Genomic DNA, 23500 nt, shown 5'->3' with positions numbered 1-23500 from the left:
CTGGAAATACCCTGAATTACTTGTGGGATGGGAATCTACAGGATCACATAGATAAATGACTCAAAAAGTGGTAACACATATCGGGTTCTGGGTTTTTGATAGCCTATGACTTCTGGGAAGAGCAATATCTCCCCATTATAAGGTATTTGCATTCAGTCTCCTTTTAGATGTGTGAATGTATATATTTTGGGAAGTTTCTACAGTAGTAGGCTTCCACGTGACACTTTAAAAGGTCTTCATTTTAGTTATACCACCCCATACTCCTACCTCTACCTTGCCCAACAGTCAACCCCATAAATCCCATCCTGTTTCATTATTCCCCTTCCCCCCTTCATAATACCCGGTTATATGCCACTTCCATTATAATCCCCCTTCAGTGGTCCCCTAGTAGTTTTCTGACTAATACGGGTACTCCAATTTAAAGACATGTACCAAAAAATTCAAAGCTAGCATCAACATATTTGAAAGAACACATAGCATTTGTCTTTCTGTGTCTGAGGTTTCTTACTCAGAATTGTTATTTCCAGCCCCACCAATTTACCTGTGAAGTCCATACTTTAAATTTCCTTAACATCTTAATAGTATTTTTGAAAGGCATCACATTTTCATTAGTGATTCATCAGATAATAGACATCTGTGCTGTTTCCATTTCCAAACACCTGTGAATAAAGCATCAATGAACATAGATAATCAAACATGTCTATAGCAAGACATAGAGTTCTTGGGCTACATACATGGGAGTGGTGTAGCTAGATCATGTAAAAGATCTATTTCTAGTTTTTGGTTGGTTAGTTTTTGAAGACTAGGTCTTACTATGTAGCTCTGACTAGTGTAAAATTCACTATGTAAACAGGCTAGCCTCCAGACACAGAGATCCAATTCCCTCTGACTCCTGATTGCTGGGATTAAGGATGTGTATCAGCACTATTCCTTGCTTTTTGGAGAATCTCCACATATTGATTCCATAGTGGTTGTACAAATTATTGCAGTCACCAACAGTGAATCGGTGCTCTCTTTTTCCTACCTCAACACCAAAATTTGTGGTCATTTCTCTAGTTTTGTTTTCCTTTTATCTTAACCATTCTGACTGGGGCAAGATGAAATCTCAATGTAGTTTTAATTTCAAATCCCCTGATGGCTAAGTATGTTCAGTATTTTTAAAATATTTTTCAGCTATTTGTATTTCCCTTTTAGAGAACTGTTTAATTATAAATGCCAATTTTTAATTAAGTTGCTTATTTCTTGGCATTTTGTTTTCTAAAGAATTTCTGTATTATAGACAATAACAACCTGTTAAATGTATGGTTGGTAAAGGTTACTTCCCACTCTGTAGGATATTTCCTCACTAAATGATTGTGGCCTTTCATATTGAGAAATTTTTTAGTTTCATGAGTTCCTATTTGTCAGTTGTTGGTCTTAGGGCTTCCACTACTGGAATCCTGTATTGAAAGTCCTTTCTTCTCCCTATAAGTTGAATATTTTTCCCAGTTTCTCCTCTGACAGATTCAGAGTATCAGAATTTATGTTGAGTTCCTTGATCTATTTAGAGTTGAGTTCTATGTGAGGTGAGAGATAAGGATCTAGTTTCATTCTTCTACATGTAGATATCCAGTAGGACCACCATTAAATGTGAATGTGACTGTATTTACTCCAAGGTATATTCTACTTTTTCTACACTTATCATGATATTAGCTGTGCAATTGTATATTGCCTATTATGTTTAGATATGTCTCCTGTATTTATACATTCTCTAGGACTTTGATCATTAAAGTGTTGCATTTTGTGAAAGAGCTTTTCTGCTTCTAATGTGGTTTCTGTCCTTGATTCTACTTATGTGGTGGATTACATTTATTGATTTACATATGCTGAATGATCCTTCCATCTCTAAGTTGGAGATGACTTCATTATAAAGGATGATTTTTTTTCATTTTTTCTTGAATTTGGCATGTCAGAATTTTATTGAGAATTATTATTCCAACTATCGTCATCAGGGATATAGACTTATAACACTATTTATTGTGTCTTTCTCACATTTTGGTATCAGGGTAATGCTGGCTTCATAAAAATAATTTGGAAGGGTTCCTTATTATTTTATAGAATAAATTGATGAATATTGGTGTTAGTTCCTCTTTGAAGGTTTGGTAGAATTCATCTCTAAATATAACTGGCTTGGGGGAGTTAGTTGGACGAAATGTATTGCTTCTATCTTGTGAATCCTTATGTATCTACTTATTTACTTTGTCTTTATTTAACATTGGTAGGTCATATACATCTAGATATTTATGTCATATGCACCTATAAATTCATCTATTTCTTTTAGGGTTCTAGTTTGATCAATACAAGTTTTTAAAGGAAATCCTCATGAATTTCTGAATTTATTCAAAGTCTGTTCTAATGTCTCCCTTTTCATCTCTATTTTATTTTGTGTTCTCTTTCTCCCTCTCTTTCTCTGTGTGTGTATAATTATAATTTCACTAAAGGTTTGTCAATCTTATTAATTTATTCAAGGAAACAACTATTGGTTTCATTGATTCTTTGTATTGTATTGTTGTTTTTTCAGTTTCACTAACTTCAGCTCTGATTTTGATGAACTCTTCTAATATTTTTGGGTGATGTTTGTCCTTCTTTTCCAAGGTCTTCAGATACATCATTAATATGAGAGCTCATAATTTTTATGTAGGCATTTCATGTTATAAGCTTGAGACTACCTTGACTGTTTCCCAAAGATTTTGGCATGTTGTCTTTTCATTTTCATTCAGTTATATGAATGATTTCTTGATTTCTTCTTTGAGCCAATTATTGATCAATAATATGCTGTGTTATTTCCATGAACTTGTATAATTTCTGTGGTTTTTATTGATGTTGCTATCTAGCTTTACTCCATTGTGGTCTGATAGAATGTAGGATGTCATTTCAATTTTCCTATATTTGTTGAGACTTCCCTTGTGTCCTAACATGTGTTTGCTTTTTAAACAGTTACATGGGAAAAAAAGATTGTATTCCTTAAAGTTTGGGTGTAATGCTTGGTAGATATCTATTAGAGCTACATGATTTATGGTGTCGTTTAACTCCAAAGTTTCTCTTGAGTGTTTGTTTGCATGAACACCTGTATCTAGATAAAAGCGAGGTACTGAAGTGGCCCACTATTTTAGGGTTAATCTGTGATTTTGGAACTGGTTTTATTTATTTCATAAAATTTGATGTTCCCATGTTGGGTGACTATATGCATAGAATTGTAATGTGTGCTTAGTGGATTTCTGAAATGAATATGAAGTGACCATCATTATCTCTTTCTAATAGTTTTGGATTTAAGTTCTTTCTGATATAAGGATAGCTATTCATGCTTGTTAATTAGTTCCATTTCCTTTCAATACTTTTGTCCATACTTTGTCCCTAAGTTGGTAATTAAAGCTGCCAAAAACCTTACTCCTGAAGCTGAGAATTTCCATTTTTACCATATTGTATATCAAAGCCAGAGATTCATACACATTAAGCATGTAAGCTACTATTTGCCCATATTACCAAATCCAGGATTTCAACTTATCCTAATTAGTTCCCCAAAATCAACCTTCTATTAGAGTCTTTTTTATTTGTTCACATTTCTTGGAGATGTTATCAAACATCTACTCACCCCACCCTATGCCTTGGTGACAACTCACAAAAAGCTGCATCTCTAGAACACCCTGAACAGCAAGCAAGCAGCTCAACGTGTCATGTCATGTGTCTTCTCCCAAGTAGGTGTTATTGCTTATTTAACATTAGGGAGGGACCTAGGGAATCTTGTAAGTTTCAAGAACTTTTTGAGACTATGAGTTGATTACATCGTAAGACTCTTAAATCTCTATTTAATGAGAATAAACAAAACTCATGGTTCTCATGTTTTCGATTAATAGGAAACTTCTACACAACAAACTGTGATTAAATTTCAGGACTATAATACATGAAAATTTATAAGTCTATAGCATTCACATGACAAAAATGATTGTACTAGATTTAAAAATAATCAATTGACATGTTTCCCTAAGAAACCCTGTGCTCTCTCTATAGGAAAAAGCCCAGCAAATATCAGTATGTTTTGGCCTTGATGTTTGCAATTGAAGAGATCAACAGGAATCCTCATCTTTTACCAAATAAGTCTCTTGGATACGAGATTCATAATGTTCAGTACAGTCATTGGACTACGTTGGAGAGTTCCTTCAGGCTCCTCTCAGTTACAGAGGAGATTCCTAATTATAAATGTGGGAGAGAGAGAAAGTCTGCAGCAGTGCTTACAGGGCCATCATGGGAAACATCTGCCCAGTTTGGAACACTACTGGAGCTCTACAAATTTCTACAGGTAATGAAGGGCAGAATGAGGAATGATAAACCCATGCTGATACAGGAGCTATCTCTCTATATGTAGCAAGAGGAAGAAGCCCATGGTGGAAACTGAAAATCACTTACATATAGTACATTGAGAACCAATTCTGGGACTTAAAGGAACATTAAGGGTTAACAAACCAAGGTCTGAGACACTGAGCAAGATGGATAAGAGCACTTATAGTTGGGTGTGAGATAACTAAGCTAGACATGTATAGGGAAAGACAGAGCTCTAGGCCTATAAAGGCTGTCAGTGAACAAGCCTACCCTCAAAGCCCTGCAGGGAAATTTGTAAGGCACTATTGTCCTTTATTACATTCTTCCTTCTAATACAGATATTTATAACAGACTAAAATGCAAGTGATGATCATTTCTAACAAGTTGCCTCCAACTATAATATCACTCCACCCCACTCCAGAGATAAAGTGCTAACAATGAGATAGCCAAGAAAAACTGTAGTTAATCTTGGTGGCTGTGAGAGTTAACTCTCTCACAGTTAACTTTCAGTCATGGTAAAGCTAAAAGCTCCTCATGTAAATGTGAGAACAAAGATAGCTCATAATAACTAACAGCACCTGGGTCACTGCATAGTCCAGTCAGTGACTAACAGCTAGCAGTCAAGGTTAGCAACTAACAAAGCACAAGTTAGAGGAGGACAGAGAAGGGCTTCAACCACCTCTAATTGGATGGGCAGTACATGAATAGCACATGATCATCTCTCTGACTAGGCCAGGGGGTGTACATAGAACCTGTGGGCCCTCCATTATCTCTGCCCATAATAGCTGAGAAAAGTTAGCCAATCAATAAAGATTGCATCAGCCTCTGTCTAATTTGTGCCATTGGCCTGACTCTTCTAGACACTGGAGGTCAAAGGCTTTTTAACTCTGGAAAATGCCACTCCTGGGGGATTTCTCTAATTTTGCTTAATTTCTCACTTTTCTGTAATATCTTTTTAAATTTTCTATTTAATTTAGCATGGGAGACATGTGTGTCATGACAAACATGTAGGGAACCAGAGGACAATATGTGAGAGTGATTATCTACTGCAACTATATGAAATGTTAGAATCAAACCCAACTCAATTAAACATGGCAACAAATCCTTTACCTGCTGTATCGATAGCAATTCTTTTTTATTTCATATACTTTTATGCGTATGAATGCTTGGTCTGAATCTATGCAAGTGCACCTGTGTTATGCAATCACGTGGAGGCCAGAAGAGGATGCCAGATCCCTTGGAAATGGAATGGGGGACATCTGTTATCTGTCGTGTAAGTGCTAGGAATGAACTGAAGCCTTCTGTAAGAGAGGCCTGTGCTCTGATCCACTGAGCCAGATCTACAGCCTCCTTTAATAATTCCTTTTAAAGATTTTATTTATTTGTACATGTGTGTATGTACATATGTGTACAATATGGCCTTTGTGTATGTAAGAGCACCCTATGCATGCCTGGTGCCCTCAAAGGCCATATTGGAGCATCATATCCTCTGGAACTGGATTTACAGATGGCTGTGAACTGCCATGTAGTACTGGGAACCAAACGGATTCTCCAAGAGAGCAGTAACTGCTCTTAACTGCAAGCCATCTCTCCAGCCCCTCTGTTAATTATTGCTAGTAAAACACATGTCCACTGTGCATACACCTACAAGAGACCATGTCATTAATTTTCTTTGGCATGAGACAACCAACTCAGAGACACGGTCCAAGGTCAATCTTTGATGAGTTATGAATTAACATTTAGATCCTTGCGTCATGCCAAGTGGCCCATGAAATGTCCTGTCACTCTCAAACATCCTGCAGCAATGTCTTCTTTGGTACCACAGTCTGGTAAATAGAGAGTGAAAAGATGAGATTGTTATATTTTTAACAAAAACTCACATGGCAACCCCAAAACAATTAGTATGTTGCACATATATTCTTTATCTAGCAGAGAAGGGATGGGGAAAGCATAGGAATAATAGGGATGTTCCTAGAGGCATCTAAGTTGGGAGAGAGGTGGTTATTCTTGGTGCTATTGTTGTTGATGGTCTTAGTCGGTATCTCAGGCTGGTGTTAAAAAATATCAGTACCTGTTCCTCAACCTCCCAAGTGTTAAGATTATAAATGAGCACCACCATACAAAGGAAGATCAGATCGTTTTGAACAAGTGATTAGGAACTGAGATGATTAGAAGGTTGGCATGAACAAATCTTTCTACCTCTTCTACCTGTTGCCTAACTCCCTTCATACTGGAGACTGGGCCTTGTACTCATTCTCCTAATCACAGTTATTTCAATTATCTTTCCCTTTTAGATTACCATTGGTTATTTCCATCCAATCCTGACTGACAATGGCCAGTTTTCCTCGCTCTATCATATATCTCCCAAGGATACATATTTGGTACTTGGAATGGTCTCCTTGATGCTTCATTTCAGGTGGACCTGGGTGGGACTGATAATTTCAGAAGGTCAAAAAGGTTTTCAATTTCTCTCAGACTTGAAAGGAGAGATGGACAGGAATGGGATCTGTGCAGCATTTATGGAAATGATCTACAGTATAGTCTCCATTCAAAAATTCTACCACGTACTTTACAGACAAGAGAAGCATTGGCAAAAGTTGTTGTCATTTACTTTGAAAGTGATGATCTAATAGACATTTATGTTCATATGGAGCATTATTTAATAACATGGGTTTTCTGGGTCACAAACTCACAATGGCATGCTGACACTGATGGAAACAATTTCATAGTTGATACATTTCATGGTACTCTTGTTTTCACAAACCACCATAATGAGATTTCTGATTTCAAAATTTTTATCCAAACAGTTAATCCCCCCAAATACCCAGAAGATTATTACCTTGTATTTTATTGGTGTGAGATTTTCAATTGTTCACTCTCTGGTTTTGATTATAAGCTGGAGAACTGTATACCCATTGCTTCCTTGGCATGGCTGCCTGCAAATCATTTGGACCCAACCATGAGCGACAGTAGTTACAACATTTATAATGCTGTATATGCTGTGGCCCACTCCCTCCACAAGATGCTTCTTCACAAAGAAGAACTGCAACCGCTGGCAAAAGGAGACAAGATGGTCTTCTCCCCCTGGCAGGTGAATGTCTCTTTCATGGAATGGAATGTATTGTCATTGTGATGCCTACCTTGAAGGGTTCCATGGGTAATCAGAAGAAGTAATTTGAATCATTTCTCTCCAAGTACAAGAGATTATATGCTAGGCTCATTGCTGAAGATTTCAATCAAAATTCAGGAGAAATGGTCAGCAGCAGCAAGAATTCAGTGCTGTGGAGTTCTGGCTAGTAAGAACCAAGTATGGATCCAATCCACAGCACAACAAAAAGAAAATAACAAGGACTTATTAGAGAGGTGAAACTAGATATGGGTTAAGATAAAAGCTTTGTTTTTCAAAATATGTCAACATCTTACATAATCAACAATTTCAGTAAGTGAACTTTAAATGTTCTCCATTAAGTTCTTAAAGGACTATGTAAAGATAGAGTTCATTTATGAACTCTTAGTTCAATAATGTATATATCCACTGTTGGTACTGATAACCTCATCAACCATGTAGATTCTCTGAGAACCATCAGACAGAAAACACTTGTGGAAAGCTTTGACTCCAAACATGACATTTTTCAAACATCAAAGTATAGTGTATAATTACATGAGGTTTTTTTTGACAATTTTCTCTAGGAATTAACTCCCAAGTTTAGTGACATTATGATATTTGTCAGAGTACATCATTTGTTCTACTTTAATGCCAATCTCCAAAAAAGTGTGTTTATAAATCAGGGATTAAAGACAATTGGAGGCTTTCTTAATTCAGGTTATCTGACTTGATGCTAGGACATTTCTTTATAGGAATTATATGTCTTTCAGCTTCACCCTTTTCTGAAGAGTATCCAGTTTCAGAATCCTGTTGGAGATCAAGTGGATTTGGATGAGAAAAGGAGAATGGATGCAGACTATGACATTTTCAACTTTGGGAATTTTCCAGAAGGTCTTAGGCATATGACAAAAGTAGGGCACTTTACCCCGTGTGTGCTATATGACCAACAATTGTCTTTATCTGAGGATATAGAATGGGCCATAGGGATTACAGAGGTAAGTTTGACATTATCATAATGTTCTTTAACAAATCAGATAACCAAAATCTTCCTGTGAGTTTTCTGCTCCTCGCTTCTTCAGGTGATAATCACAGATAGAAATATGACAACTCACATGTTCCAATTAATCATTTTATTGACCTACTATCCTATTAAAGGTAAAGGAACACAGTTATTTGCCCATTTTAATAAATAGTCAAGTATTTAATATAATTTAATAAGCATGGAATCCAATTGAATATTTGGAGTCACATATGCACAGTAATTATGGCTATTATTCAATTTATGAAAAAGTAGATAAAAGTAAAAGAATGTACTAATGGTCTGACTTTCCCCAGACTCCCCATTCTGTGTGCAGTGATAATTGTCATCCTGGATTTAGAAAAACTTCTCAGAAAGGAAAGGCTGCCTGCTGTTTTGATTCTAGCCCTTGCCCAGAGAACGAAATTGCCAATCAGACAAGAGCATGACTTGTGGATAACATTGTCCACCTTCCAAAAAATTTTGCTTTTATTTATTCTTTTAAATTGTCATACATTTATATGATGTATCTTAACCATATCCACCCTTCATCCCTGCCTCCAAATTCCCTTAATATTCCCTTCCATCTTTATTTCTCTTTTCTGAAGTTTTATTGAATTTTTATGATTCACAAACAATATAGTTTGATGGCATTTAGATCCACTCCCCTCTCAACACCTCAACCCACTGCCTTCTGCCCAATTTAAAGGACTTCTTTCATATATATATATATATATATATTATGCTTTATATCCCCCAGTGTCCTACAGTGGGGATCTATCCAAGTCAGTGACTTTCTCCCTCCCAGCAGCCATCAATTACCAAAAGTTGTCTAGGATGTTTTGGAATTTCTCACCCATTTCCCCATGTCTATTCTGGCATTTTGTCTGAGTTTGCGTAGGACTTCTACGTGCTGTCACCATTGCTCTGAGCTTATATAAGTAAAGGATCTGCTATCTGGAAGACTCTTTTTTTTCTTGGGGCCATCCACCCACTGAGACACTTACAATTTTTCCACCTCCTTTTCTGAAATGATCCTTGACCTCAGGAGGGAGGCAGAGTTTTGAGATAGCTGTCCTATTCAGAAATAAACACTATCTGGTATCTTGTTCTCTGTACATTGGCTAATTGTGGTTTTCTATATTAATCTCCAATTGCTGCACAAGGAAACTTCTCTGGTGATAGTTAAGAGATGTGTTCATCCTAACTGTAGAGGTGTCATTGAAGATATGCCATTTAGGGGTAAGCACTTAACAGGCAGTTATTCTCCGTGTTATGCCAGTTCTGGAATACTGTTATAGTCTCCATCTGTTGCAAAAAGAAACTTCTTTGATGAGGAGTGAAAGGTACACCCTAGTCTATAATTATGAGAACACATATTTAGGATAAAGGAACAAATTATATTGGTCTAGGAATGTGGCAAAAATGTGTTTTTCTCTAGGATCTATGACCTCTCCAAACCATGTGCATTTGACTATGTTTACAGTATCTCCAATGAATTTCCTTCCAATGAGTGGACCTTATTGTAAATTAGACATTGCCCCCAAGATAAAAGTGCCACTGCTGTACCAGTAACTACAGCTTCCTGGGCCACTTGTTGTTTATTTGGCTTAACCACTGGGTAAGACCAATGGTTGGTTTGCTCCCTTGGCAGCTTTCACAGTATCTTGATAACATGAGAGTTAGTCTTCATGGATAAGGCTTCCTGATCAGCTCCAACCCAGGACTGAAAAGAGCTTAAAGAAAACAGTAAAAGTAAACTTCTCTCTGCCTTCAGTTAGTAATTTAGTTATATTCAATACATTTTCCCCTCTAAATAAAACACTCTCTCACTTAAATTACAATTTTTGGTTCATTTTTCTTGACTCAATTAAAGTGCTTTTTTTCTTAAGAAACATGTTTAATCTTTATCAGAGTGGTTATAATATCCTCAATTAACTGCTGTTACTCCATACTGTCATCCAATTGACAGTATAGCAGGGAAGACAAAAGTATTAAAGCATGAATTGCAGGTAATGCCATAAGCCTTGTGGGTACACTTACATACCCAGAAAGCCATGAGTTTCAATATGATATAATAGTTTCATTTTCAGGACTGTGGTCTGGAATTTCTCATATAGGAAATAGTGCCATAACTTTATAAGATGGGTGATGTTATGAAATAGAATGGCAGAAATAAAAAATGTTGCATTTCTACTTTGTATAATAACTGAAAATGAGAACCAATGTTACCAGAAGGCAGGTAATATGGGAAGAAGTATGGAGCATTTTTCAGAAGAACATAGAAAACTTGTCTTTAAGATTTTTATGCTCTATCAGTTGGAAATACTTGATTAACAGTACTATGTAATAATATGCTAGAATCCTCTCTCTCCTAGAAATTTTCGAATTTGTATCTTGGGGCTGGTATATAGCTTAATTTCAAACCATACTAAGATTTCAATTTTGCTTTGAAATATATTAATGCAGTATGATTTTACATGTAATTACTATGATTACTCTATATATTTTTTTCATATATTGCACTGTGGTGTATATGGTCTATACTATTCACATACAAAGGAATGTACAGCTACATGCTTTTTTTATACATGATGTATATGGTCTATACAATTCACATACAAAGGAATGTACATCTACATGCTTTCAGTTCAGAAAAGCCTGTCAGATGCAAAAATGGTGAGAGAAGAAATTATGGAGTCTACAAATGAGAAGGTTATTTGTCAAGCCTTGTGAGTTAAAGCTAAAACACACTTAAAACAAACATATATCCTATTTTGAATATATTTATATCTAGATTTTTAAAGACTGAAGTTGGGGTGGAGAGATGCTTCCATTGGAAACAGAAAGCTGGAGAAGCATGAAACCCGAAGTTGGGATCCCCAGCACCTGTAGAATGAGTGTGTATGCCAGTAAACTCATCGTTGTGGGGGTGGAGACAGGAAGTTCACCGAGGCATACGGGCCCACCAGTCTTAACTGTAAAACAGTGGGCTCCAGGTCTAGTCAGAGACCCTGTCTCCAGGAACAAGGTGATAAACAAAGTATGATAAAGCAGGAAACCCAATGTCCTCCTCTAGAAACTTCATATGCACACAAGGGCAGACACACATACAACACCTCTCTCTATCTCTCTGTCTCTCTGTCTCTCTCTCTATCTCTCTCTCACACACAAACATACACACACACACACACATCTTTAAAAATATGATGTTCCACTAGAAAACAAGTAGTAATTCAAACACAACCTGAAAGTAGTAAATAATAGAATATGAATATTTTAGGAAATGAAAAACTAAAAGGAGATGAGATGAACATGATTAAATTTGATTTCCTTAAATCATAAAATTAATAAAGCTAAATAAAAATCAACAAATGAGAAAATTTGTGAAGGTATTATTTATACAGACACACAGAAAAGTGTCACGAAAATATACTTTAAGTCATTTAACAAGCATTTTTTTAAAGTAGATGAGACTTGCAAATTCACAGTAGAATAGTTAACAAAATGCTACCAAGACAAATATAAAAAATATCTATAGTACCATGTCTATTAAAAATAATTAACACATGGTTTAAACTTTTCCCATAATTTTGTACTCAATAAGAGATTCAATGATAAATTCTACAACCATTCAAAAGCACAGTACTCATTTACTCAAAATTCCTTAGAGAAAAAGAAATATGGGAAAACACAAGATGTATGATTAGAAGAGCTACATTTGGTAGTTATATATGACAAAAAAAATTGCTGACAATAAGCCTCATTGGGCACTTTCCTTCTTCAACTAAGACCAAATATTCTGTTTCAAGCTGAGATATGCTTTAAAGAGACTACATCATCAACAAACATATTAAGTATTTCATTAATTTTATTTTATGTGTATGAGTGTATTGCCTGCACCCATGTCATGCAATGCTGTGGAGGTCAGAAGAGGGCTTCAGATTCCCCTGGAACTGGAGCTCAGGATGGTTCATGGCTGCCATGTGGGTGCTGGGAATCGAACCCGGGTCCTCTGCAAGAGCGGTCAGTGCTCTTAACCACTGAGCCATCTCTCCAGCCCCAACAAACATATTTTATTCAACATAATGTGTTATATAAGTTCTCATAAAAAATAAAAAACCAGAGCAACTATGATTTAATAGTAAAATTTAACTTTACATGATAAAAGTAGATGACAAAAACCATTCTCACTATTATTAATCTCATAAGTGGTCTTAGTTGGTTCCTAAAAGAAACATTACATCTTGACATTTATGGTTTAAATCACCCCTAACTGAAACTATAATGGAAGTCCTGAGTAAGGTAGCATGGTCAAGAAAAGGCAAACAAAAGCATTATTGGAAGGGAATAAGTAAAGCCAGAATTACTATTGAATTAAAGATTAAAATCCAAAAAAATTAAAGAATGAACTATTGAGGACAGCAATGACTAAAAACAGTTATCAATCAAAATTATTTCTATTCCACTTTAATACACTATACATAAATGGAACTTTATAACTTGGAAATGAACTCTGAGCTACTTTGAAAAATAATGAGGAGAATGTGGACCATTTCGGAATGGGGAAAGACCTGTTAGTGCTTCAGGAAGTCCACATCTTGCAGTAGCTTCATCAGAAACTGAATATCCAGGGTGGGGACCAGCTCTGATTCTTAGTAAAGCTCACAGGCTTTGGAAAGTTCCACACCTTACAACAAAAGCTGCAAACCAGGCAGGAGACCTAAGCTGACACAGGCCAATACCTGTATGTCACAGGAAGACTTGAGATAGAGCCTCTGGCCCTAAATATCAATTCTATAAAGGTAAATGACACTTCATTCCTACTAGGACTTAGTTGTCCATTGAACAGTATAAACACACCACTAAAATGAAGAGATATGAATTTTAAAAATATACAAAAGAACGTAAAACTTGATCAACAAACTAACTCCAGATACCCAAATCCAAGTGCAAAAACAGAAACAAGCTGAAAAACTAAGACAACGTGTCTTTCCACAAATCATGTATCCCCTAATAATGGCACCTAATGAAAATTATCTGGAAGAGCTTCCAGACAAAGTATTCAAAAGAATGTTTACAAGTATGTTTGAACAACTGAAAGAAAATGTGAACATACTTCCAAACAAAACAAAGAGGTGAATGAAATAATAAAGTTAATACAAGACATGAAAATATAATCAAGAGATAGAATTAATTAAGAAAACCCAAATGGAATAATACTGGAAACAAAAAACTCAGCAAAAAAAATAAAAAACAAAAAAACCTCAGTGGAAAGCCTCACCAATGAAATGGGTGACAAAGTAGAGGAACTGACTCAGTAAAGAGCAATGATAACTTTTTTTAATTTATGAACAGATGTGGGAGAGATTTGGACACCATGAAAAGGACTAGCCTTCAGATCATGGGTATGGAAGAAGGAGACTACCATTACAAAAACATAGTGAATATGTTTAATAAAATCATAGAAGAAAAATTTCAAAACCTAGAGAAAGAAATGCCCATCCAGATACAAGAGTCCTATAGGACTCCAAAGTGACAAGACCAGAAAAGAAATTGCTCAAAACATATTATAGTTAAAATGCTAAAAACACAGTACATAGAAAATGGTATTAAAACAGCAAAAGAGAAGGTCAAGTTATTTAAAAAGGTAGAACCATTTGACTAACACCTGATTATTTGACAGATGACTTAAAGGCAGAAGGGCCCACAAAGTTGTACTCCATTTTCTGAGAGTGTAATAGTCAACTCAGACTACTATACCCAGCAAAACTATTGATTGAAATTTAAGAAAAAATAAATTTTCCATGATAAAAATGCAAGAGAATTTATGAACAGTAAGCCAGATCTAAAAAAGATACTGGAATAAATAATTAAGCTTGAAAAAAAGGATAAAAAAACTCAAGAGGTCAAAGGGAATAAATAAAAATTCCAAAATAGGTTATCAAAAGATGGCTATGAAAACATCAAAAAATAGAGAAATGATAGGAATTAATACACATCACTCAATAATAGCTCAACATTGATGGTTTAAGTTCCCAAGAAAGATACATAGACTAGAAGATTGGATAGAGAAACAGGATTCATCTTTTTGCAGCCTCCAAGAAACGCATCTCACCATCACCAACATGACTACCATAAAATGATAGAAAAAGTCATTATAAGCAAATAGAGCTAAGAAATAAGCAGGTATAGCTGTTCTAATATAGGACAATAGAGACTTCAACCCAAAATAAGAAAAGTTAAGGAGAATCATTTCATATTCATTAAATTAACAATCCACAAAGGGGATATTACAATTCTAAACATATATCTACCAAAAACAAGGGAACCCAATTTCAAAAAAGAAATACTGCTAGATCTATAACCACAAATTAGCCCAAGAAAATGATAGGGGGGTTTCACCAACACACACTCTCACCTATTGACAGATAATCTGGGTGAAAACTAAAGAGAAACAGTGGAGTTCAAAGACAGTATAAATCAAACAGATTTGATAGATATCTATAGAATATCCCACACACACTAAGGAACACACATTTTTCCACACATTCATTGTCCCACAGAAATTTCTCCAAAATCTACCACATATTAGGACACAAAGAAGATCTCAACAAATATAAAAATAAAATAACATCCTCCATTCTATCTGAATACAATAGATAAATGTGGATATCAACAGCATTAGAAAGTAGAAAAATGATACAAATCTGGAGGTAAAAAGGCACACTATTGAACAATAATTGGTTCAAGCAAGAAATCAAGAAGGAAATTTTAAAATTCTAAGAACTGAATGAAAATAAAAATACAATTTATCTAAATCCATAGGACTCAATAAAGGTAGAACTAAGAGGAAAGTTTATAGCATGAAATACCTATATAACAAATTTGAGAGATCTCAAATTAATAACTTAACAATTCACCATTAAGTATTGGAAAACCATAAACAAATAACACCCAAAAGAGTGCACAGAAAAAATCATTAAAATGAGAGCAGAAATTAATGAACTAGAAACAGTATATCAAAGAATGCAGTGAAACAAATTTTGATTATTTGAAAAGATTAACAAGATCGACAAACATTTAAATATTTTGCCAAATTAACAGAGATTTACAGAAAAAGAACCTAAATAAAATTAGATATGAAAAGGGAATTAGTCAACAGACAATGAGAAAATTCTTAGACTCATAAGGACATAATTTAAAGTTTTATACTCTTAAACTAGAAAATCTAATAGAAACAGATGAATTTCTTGTTATGTATGACCTGCCATAATTAACCCAAGATGAAGTCAACTTTTTAAATAGACCCATAACAACCAATGAGATAGAAGCAGTAACTAAAAATGTCCCAAGCAAAAAGTGCCCAGGATGAGACAGAGGCAATGCAGAATTCTACCAGAACTTCAAAGAAGAAGACCAATAAGGAAGTTTTCCAAAATCTTTTGATGAAGCCAGCATTACCCTAACACCAAAGAAGACAAAGATCCAGAAAAAAAATTGTAGGGCAATCTCTATGAATACAGACACAAAAATTCTCAATGAAACACTTGCAAACTGGGCTAAGAAGTTTGCTCATGAGTTAAGGGCACTTGTTGCGCTCACAGAGATGTGAGCTGAATTCTCAGAAATCACATCAGGCAGCTCACAAGCACTTGTAACTCCACATCCTAAAAAATCCAATACCTCTGGACTCTTCAGGCACAAGCACTCATGTGCACATACCCACACATGGACACACATATTATGCATATGAAATAAAATCTTTAAAATACTTGCAAATTGAATGAAAAAGCATGTCACAAAGATTATCTACAATTATCAACTTGGCTTCATCCCAGATATTCAAGAATGGTTCAACATACGTAAATCAGTAATTATAAACCATTCAATAAATAGACTTAAGGACATAATTCACATGATCGTATCATTAGATGCAGAAAAAAACCTTTGACAAAATCCATCATAGCTTCATGATATAACTGAAGGAGAATGAAAGAAACGGGGTGCATCTCAACATAATAAAAATCAATATATAATAAGCCCACAGTCAACATCATTACAAAATAGAGGAAAAACTCAAAGCTTTTCCACCAATATCAAGAGACAAAGATATCAAAATTCTCCATTACTGTTCAGTATAGGGCTCTATGTTTTAACTAGAGCAATAAGAAATAAAGGAGATAAAGGGATACAAATTGGAAAGAAAAAAGTCAAACTACCTCTATTTGCAGATGATATAATTCTATGCGTAAAAGACCTTAAAGACTTTGCTGCTGGGAGTGGTGGTGTATGCCTGTACTCCCAGCACTTGTGAGGCAGAGGCAAGCGGAGCTCTGTGAGTTCAAGGTCTACATAGTGAGTTCCAGGACAGCTCGGGCTACAGGGAGACCCTGTCTCCCTGCCAAAAAAAAAAAAAAAAAAAAAAAAAAAAAAAAAAACTTTGCCATAAATCTCCTACGGTGAAGATGCTCTACAATTGACCATTCCAAAGAGCTGAGAATGAAACCAGTGCACTTTGGCTATTCTGCTCAGGAGCAGATTTTTACTGCCTCCTCAAAGCTTTTATTAGGAAGCTTAGTGTCAGAAGTTCACACAGAGTTTACATACAACAAGTGCTCAAGTATACCGTGCAAAACACAAAAGAATTTTCCCATCATGATGGTATGAAAATAGCACAGTGAACCCAAGGCCATAGCAACTGGCCTAGTAACAGACCTCCATTATTGATATATGCAAAGATGGGAGGCTCATGACATATTCCCAACATTCCAGAAAACATGTCTTATCCATTTGCTCCCAGCATCATGTGCACTGACTCCATTCCTCATGCTTCTGCATCAACAAAGTCCTAAGAAGTCTGTTAACCTTAGTGAGCCTGGTACCTGGAGTCTGTTAACTATTAGTGAGCTGAGTGATATTGTCCTCAGGGACTAGAAGGATGACTACATATGCCCCCTCTTTTGTGAACTGACATGTGCTTTAAATCTATTAGTAATGTGGAACAGATAGCTTAAAAAACAAAAAACATTGTAGCATCTGGGAGTCCCTTTGGCCACCCTGGCCAACAACTCAAAAGAAGTTATCTCCTATCTGGCATTGCTGCTTGTAATGTAGCCTTTAGATATACATATGGACTCTTAAAAATTATATTAGCCCCTTTAGTCTTTGGTTATACTTTCCTTTTGGGTGTTTATGGCCATATAGTTGGCCCAGATAAACCAATTTATTTTTACTCTTAAGGCCGTTTGAGGATCTGTTCCTCAGGGGTCTAATCGGCTTGGGAGGAGCCCCTGGCTCCTTTCTTTTACCAGTTCTGCCTATGTGAAGATAAGTCAAAGGTCCTGCTCAACCACGGCTGGCTTCACTTGGGAGCATGGAGGAAATTATTCCTCTGTGTTGACCCTCCTCTTTGTCGACTGGACAAGGGTTCAAGTCCATCTCGTGGGGTCTCCTCAGCCTCCTTGATCAAGAGGGCAGGTGACCCACCACAATTACAGGACATTTTTAGAGATGCTCATAGTCCCCTGGAACTAGTTGACCTAGGAGGGCAAGGAGCAAAAACTGTCCTTTATGTCCCTCTGACCAAATTAGTATAGGCCTCAAAGTATGTCTGTTAAACATCCAAGCAGACACATGCACACACAGGTGCATTTAAAACTAGATCCACATCTGAGAGAAAATGTGGTATTTGCTATGAGTCTTGGATACTTTGCTTGACATAATAATTTCTAGTTATAGCTGGGCATGTTGGCACATGCCTTTAGTCCCAGCACTCTGGGAGGCAGAGGCAGGTGGGTCTTTGTAAGTTTGAGGCCAGCCCAGTCTACATAGTTCCAGGACAGCTGGGGCTACAGGGGGACCCTGAAAAAAAAAAAAAAAAAAAAAAAAAAAAAAAAACTGTAGCAGGGGATGAGATAATGAATAATAGCAGAAGATGAAGTATGGCTGGTCCCAGGAAAGGGTGAATCCCAGAAAACAAGTAATGTCATACCTAGGCTTTGCCTTCATGAATCTCATCAATTTCCTTTTTAATCTGGTGTATTTGTTGTTGAATAATACTGGAATTATCAGTGATATTAAATCAACATATTCCTGGAAATTATTTACACCCTAAATGATTTTTTAGTAATAGGAAATCAACAATAGCTCAATTCTATAGAACTGATGTGGGAAGATTTTTTTTTGTTTGATTAATTTTTGCTAAGGCCTGTGCAGAGAGATTGGTTGCCTTGTTGAAAATACAGCCAATACTGAAACTTTTCGATGTAACCTCACTACTAAACCTGGAACAGGCAAAATAAAAGCTGCCATAGTGACTATTTGATCAGGACACAGGAGAGGCAATTGGTCATCACAGTCACTGAAGAGGCCCTGAGCAACTCGATGAGTTAGCAAAGGGGATAGCAAAGGGAGAACCCATTTGCTGGAGTATATTAGAGAGAAATTGGCAGGCAAATCTTGAAATACAGTGTCAGTACATAAAAAGACCCATTGCACAAGAGTCTGGAGAGAGAGTTCAGCAGTTAAGAGCACTGACTGCTCTTACAGAGTACCAGGACTCAATACCCAGCACACACATGGCTACTGAAAACCATTTGTAACTCCATTTCCAAGGGATCTGACACCTTCTTCTGACCTCCAAGGGCATTGCACAACATGGGTACACTTACACACATGCAGACACCACACTCATACACAGAAAATAAAAATATATTAATTTTTTTAAAGAAGCAAATTAGCAATACCAAACAGGACATAAATTATAAATGTAATTTAATATAAGTATTTTAATAAAAAAAATTTATTAAAGATAAACTTAGAGTCTAAATTTCTTTCTCTGGGCTCTCTTCTATCCCCCTACAGATATCATGATTTGGTTTTGGAGCCAAGCCAATAGTGGCAAAAATAAGGCCAAATCCCTGAGTTATGACACATTCATGTTTTTGGAGAGCACATGAGAACAGGGACTTTCCCTGTGTTAAGTGACCTTATTATTCCCAGGAGGGGATTGATAGCAGAACCTTTCTTAGGATGTCATATGGCCTTCTGCCAGCTCAAGGGGTCTGGCTGGAGAAGGCTGTATTTTGTAGTGCTGGCTACAAAGAGCTCTTTGAGTCATCCTGATTGTCCTTCCCAAGCTCAAACATAAAGAGACTGACCCATTCTGGGACTCTTCCAATAAAATCTTTTGATCACCTGCCTTTGAAGGAGCAGGTGTCTACAAAGGCTGAACTGCCAAAGTAATAAAATTATACAGAGCTCAAATATTCAAAGGGATAATTTTGCCCTATTGGTGCTCTTGTTTAAGTGGTCACAGCATATCTTTCGATTGCTATGTATGCAACATGTCTTAGAAAGGCAGGAAGTGAAAATATTTATCTATATATTCAGAAAGCTAATAAAAAAACTCTTTTTTCATTTTATTTCCTGATGCTTTAAACATCATGTAGAACAAGTATCTGCAATCCTTCCATTTACTTTTAGCTTCTCCCATAGTTACACTGGAGTCCTGGAGTGGATTCCTTGCTTGCCATACTAGAACTTCATGCCTCTCCAGTGCTTCTTGGTATTTTCCATATATTTCAGTCATGTCCCTGTTCAGGTGCCACTTGTAAACCCCCTGCAGTTGACTATTCCAAGAAGCTGAGAATGAAACCAGAAGACTGGCTGTTCTCAGGCGCTTTCTACTGCCTCCTCAAAGCTTTTATTAAGAAGCTGCGTGTTGGAAGTTCACACAGATTTTACATATGATAAGTGCTCAAGCAGTGCAAAACACATGGGAACTTTCCCATCATAATAATAAGAAAACAGCACAGCCCCACACAAGGCCATGGTAACTGGCCCACTAAAAGACCTCCTTTGATGTATGCAAAGACGGGAGGGGTATGATAACCTGCTCCTATCATTCCAGAAAACATATGTCTTATGGGTCTGGTCTGCAGGAAACAGATTCCTCCCTCCTCAAGCAGCTGCATCAAGAAAGCCCTAAGAAGTATATTAACTCATACTGAGTCAAGTACCAGGATTTTATTAACTGTTAGTGAACAGAGCTCTATTGTCCTTAAGGAACAAGTGGGGAAGGTGACTGCACTACAGCTGATAAACACATTCATCAAAGTACCAGGATATAAAACTAACACACAAAAAATTAGTAACATTCCTATACCAAGAGAAAATGTACTGAGAAAGAAACTAGGCAAAAGACCCCATTCAAGATAGCCTCAAAAAGTATAAAATATCTTGGAATAAATATAAACAAGGAAATGAAAGAAATGTATAATAAAAACTTTAGAACACTGAAGAAAGAAACTGAAGATACCGGAAGATGGGAAGCTCTCCAATGCTCATGAATTGCTAAGATTAATATTGTGAAAATGGACATCCTACAAAAAGTAATCTACAGATTCAATATAATCCAAATTAAAATTACAACATAATTCTTCACAGAAATTCAAAAAAAATTCAGATTCCATATGGAAACACACACAAACACAATACCACATAGCAAAAACAATGCTGAACAATTTAAAAAATGCTGGAGGTAACAACATCCATGATTTCAAATTATACTTCAGACCTATAGTAAAAAAAAGGCATTGTACTAACATAAAACAGGAATATTGATCAATGGAGTAGAATTAATGACACAGTTTCAAGTCTACATACTTGCAGCCACCTAATTTATTGACAAAGGGACCAAAATGCAAACTGAACAGAAGATACCATGTTCAACCAATGGTGCTTGTCAGACAGAATGGCTACATGTAGAAGAATGAAACTAAATCCCAGTGTATCTGCACAAAATTCAACACCACATAGATCAAGGACCTCAACATAAGACCAAATACCCTGTATCTGATAAAGGAGAAAATGGGGAATACACAGAAACTTTTAGGCATAGGCTAGAACTCTCTGAACAGAACTTTATAGTGAAAGAGTTAAGTCCAACAAGTGACAAATGGGACCTCATAAAACTAAAAAGTTTCTATTCAACAAAGGACATCATCACTGGAGTGAAGAGGCAATCTACAGAATAGAGAAAAAAGTGTTACCAGGTATATATTGACACAGAGTATGTATCTAGAATATACAAAAAAAACTCAGTTATAAGATTATATAGAGAATAAACATTCAAAGGCTCAGGGATCAGCAGAAAAATTATGAGCCAGAGGTGTATGAATACAAGAACTGTTCCAGACAGCAGAATAATTCTAGATATCAGCTCAGAGCATGCACAATACATATGTGAGCTCAAGCCAGACTAAATTCCAGTATATAAGACAGGAAGAGAAGCAGCCCCAATACTAGCTATGAAACTAATGGCAATTGATAGCTTCTGGGAGAGGGAGAGTCAGCTTTTTTAAAATGTGTGATATTTGGATACACTGATCAGGCTCCTGGGAAATGGTCCCACACTGAAGAGCACTTGGCAACACGAATAAGACTCAATGTACCTTCAATGGACATGAAATTGGCGGGGATATTAGGTGGCTTTGGAGATGGGGAAGGAAGTCTGAATGTGAATAATATACCTGCTATGAAAAATCTCAAAAAATCAATAAATTTTCAAAATTTCAGACATAAGTATTAGATTTGAATTTCTTCTGCACATCTAGTCCCCTTCTATCTCTGCATGCTTATCCCCTTCTCCTTCAAAAATTCTAATCCTCTTCTTTGATTATTGTTACATATACTGCTCTGCATCCTGTTAGTGGTGCTCCTATGTGCATGTGTTTAGGGATGCCCACGTGGGAATAAATACCTTCATGGGAAGCTAGTCCCTGGGCAGAACAGATTCTCTCTCAGTAGCTGTTGAATGCCTATAGCTATTCATCTTGAGGTGTGACCCCATTCAATTCTCCCCATCCAAATTGGCATATCAACAGTTTTTGTCATTATGCAGATCTGTGATTTCATGGATGTAATTTTCCTGCCATGTCTACAAGGGTAACTAGCAGCATATGCCTTTTTCATCTGGCTCTTACAGTCTTTCCACCCACTATTCCACAATGTTCCCCAGGACTTAGGTGTACATGTTGCTTTGTAGATTTGTCTCTTAGGGCTGGTGACCACAAAATCACTTATTCTCTGCATTTGACCAGTTGTAGAACTTTGTAATTGTCTTCATCAGTTGCAAGAAAAGGCTTCCTTGATGAGTGGTGAGAGCTACACCTGTCTGTGAATATAAGGATACAAATTCAGAATACAGTAATAAATTACATTGGTATTGGAAACTAACATTAATATAATTGTCTCTAGGGTCTATGACCTCTCCAGCCACATGTACTTGACTATGCTTACAGTACCATGCACAGATCCCCTCCTATGGATGGGGCCTCAAGTCCAATTAGATACTCTTGATTTCCTCCAGATAAAAGTGCAACTACTGCACCAATAGATAATTTTCTGGGACACTCATTATGGTTCATAGGTTTTACACCTGGGAAGGACCATTGATTGGTCTTCTCCTTTGCACTTTGCATAGTACCTTATAGTGCTATGAGAGTTAGACTTTGGAGCAGAGTCTTCCAGATCAGTTCCAGCTCAATTGGACCAAGTTCTGCATCTGAAGTATGTGATGTTTTCAGCAATATGGTCTTACCTTAAAGTTGTGGGAGGCAATCAAGGTGGTGGAAATAGGCTGTATTGTTTTGGGAGTCTCTTGGACTATTCTAACCAATAACACAGAGGCAATTTTCCCTTCCTGATGCTGCAGTTTTTTGTTTATGACAGCTGCCAGTTAGAAACATTCAGTCACAATTATTGCATGTGAATTTTTCAGTGGACTTATGAAACAATAAATTTACTTCTTGTTTTCACACCACCTAAATATTACATATCTCCCTTTCCTTCATTCTCCCCCTGTGTAGTTAGAGTACCTCCCCATTTTCCTCCTCCTCAGTTAGAGTATCACCCCATTTTCCCCATTTCCCCTTAAAAACACCTTTTCCTACCATTTCCTTCTCTCAAGCTTTCAAGCTTGAGAGCACATAACAGTTCCATTTTCCTGGTTCCTG

At 36.4% G+C, this 23500-nt stretch overlaps 1 pseudogene; it reads left to right on the top strand.

The window, feature by feature from the left end:
- Nucleotides 1-23500, top strand: part of LOC103750359 — a 71258-nt pseudogene that overhangs the window by 45899 nt on the left and 1859 nt on the right.

Source organism: Nannospalax galili, unplaced genomic scaffold (assembly GCF_000622305.1).
Source record: "Nannospalax galili isolate Female #2095 unplaced genomic scaffold, S.galili_v1.0 scaffold627, whole genome shotgun sequence".
Classification (NCBI taxonomy): domain Eukaryota; kingdom Metazoa; phylum Chordata; class Mammalia; order Rodentia; family Spalacidae; genus Nannospalax; species Nannospalax galili.
This window is presented reverse-complemented; position numbering and strand designations above follow the sequence as displayed.